The sequence below is a fragment of the Schistocerca americana genome, chromosome 3, assembly GCF_021461395.2.
Source record: "Schistocerca americana isolate TAMUIC-IGC-003095 chromosome 3, iqSchAmer2.1, whole genome shotgun sequence".
In the NCBI taxonomy this organism is placed as follows: Eukaryota; Metazoa; Arthropoda; class Insecta; order Orthoptera; family Acrididae; genus Schistocerca; species Schistocerca americana.
The window spans coordinates 511,830,875-511,832,848 of NC_060121.1; the positions used below are offsets into that span (position 1 = coordinate 511,830,875).

General features: G+C 48.8%; 1 pseudogene; it reads left to right on the forward strand.

Annotated features, from left to right (window-relative positions):
• Positions 1-1,325: 1,325 nt before the first annotated feature.
• LOC124608106 lies at positions 1,326-1,443 on the forward strand (annotated as a pseudogene).
• Positions 1,444-1,974: the final 531 nt, after the last annotated feature.

Sequence of the window (1,974 nt, forward strand, 5' to 3'; positions counted from 1 at the left end):
GTGGCCTAGAGGGTGGTATGGGAACTGTCGTCGTAGGAAAGCTTAACAGGAACAGAGATCATTAGCGAACAAGCTAACACAACAAACAGAAGATTTACTTAACTCGTATTTCTCCAAGCGAACGAAAACTCATGACAAATAATACAGCAAGAAATAGAGTGTAGCTCTCAGCGTCTCACGGAAGAGCCTCCGAGCGTGGGTGGGGCGAGCAGCTGCCGCCAGCCATCCTGTACCGCAGCACCAAAGGGCGCTCGTAGCCTAGAGCCGCTGGAGGCATGGGATCAGTGGGCGTGCACCACTGGGTCCACCAGAACCCGCGCAACCGCTTCTGGCGTCTGTCGGAAACTTGCTGTTCCACTGCCAAATGTAGAACGCCGATGGGGTGGTATCGGTATGTGACACGACACGGGATGTTTTTACTGTTGGCTTTGCTGTTTGGTCTCAGGCTGTTGGAATGCTGTCGGACGGAACCATCTTGCTTCAGGATAACGCCTGCCCCTACACAACAATTTGGACGAAGGCTGCCTTTCAGTGATTTGGGTAGGAAAAACTATAACATCCTACAATTCGGACGAAGGCTGCCCTCCAGTGATTTGGGTGGGAAAAACTGTAACATCCTTCATACAGCCCGGATCGTTAACCGTCTGACCTTCACATCGTTCGGGGCGTGAAGAAAGACACGCATGGGCGTCGGTTTCAGTCAGACGAGGAAGAGTATAAGTGGGTGTGGTTGGCGATCCATCAGTGACCACTCACATGCTATGAAACGGGAACTGATCATCTCATCTCTCATTGCGATAAAGCTCTTAATGTGGATGGTTACTTCTGAATGGAAACATTCCATGGACCCATTGTGATGGCTGTTCGGTTTTGATCTGACTGCCCTTTATAGTTCAGGTCCTGCAGCGAGCTAGTATTATTAGCCAAAAATGTACAGCTGAGCAATATTTAACTGAAAGTGCCAATTGACTGTCATTTAGTTGTATTCAAAGTGTTAAACAGTTATTCTGTTCTGCAGCAGTATCATAAATATATACTGACAATAATGTGAGCATGAACTGCCTTCCAGTTAAGTATCCGATATGAAAGAGTTTCACTAAAGTGATGCAACATTCTTGATGCGTGCTGTAGCTCGCCCTCTCGGCTTCCTCCAGAGATAAGACTACAGGCTGAAGAAAAAATGCCGCACTTGACGGTCGGCATGCGCTTCCTCATCACAATTCGAGACAAAATTGTATCCAGCAAAACTTAGTCCTGCCAATAGTTTTAACAGAATGGTTGTGCACTGCACGGTTTGTAGATAAGTTCATGCAGTTTAATGGATCGCCAACGGCCTTGCCACAGTGGTAACAGCGGTTCCCGTCAGATCACCGAAGTTAAGCGCTGTCGGGCTGGGCTAGCACTTGGATGGGTGATCATCTGGTCTGCTGAGCGCTGTTGGCAAGCGGGGAGCACTCAGCCCTTGTGAGGCAAAGTGAGGAGCTGCTTGATTGAGAAGTAGCGGCTCCAGTCTCGGAAACTGGCATGCGGCCGGGAGAGCGGTGTGCTGCCCACATGCCCCTCAATATCCGCATCCGGTGACGCCTGTGGTCTGAGGATGACACGGCGGCCAGTCGCTACCTGTGGGCCTTCATGGCCTGTGCGCGAGGAGTTTAGTTTTTAGTTAAGTTTAGTTTGATGGATCCCTCTGTCATGTGATAGGCTATTGTCATGTGACAAAATGATGTCCTGCTTATAAACGACGAGCAATAGGGAACGGATAATTAAAAATCAAAGAAAGGAACCTTACGAGGTTTCGAGCCGTAGTTCCATGGTGAATGTGGATTTGATATCCAGCAGCCGACTCAGTCAGCTATGGTGGCTGGTACGATAGTGTGGGGTGACACACGTTTCTCTGTACATTCCAATGCGCTTGATGATATGACAGTGTTGCCAGCTCGTCATTTTCAGTCAAGTGTTTTAGAAAAGCACCCA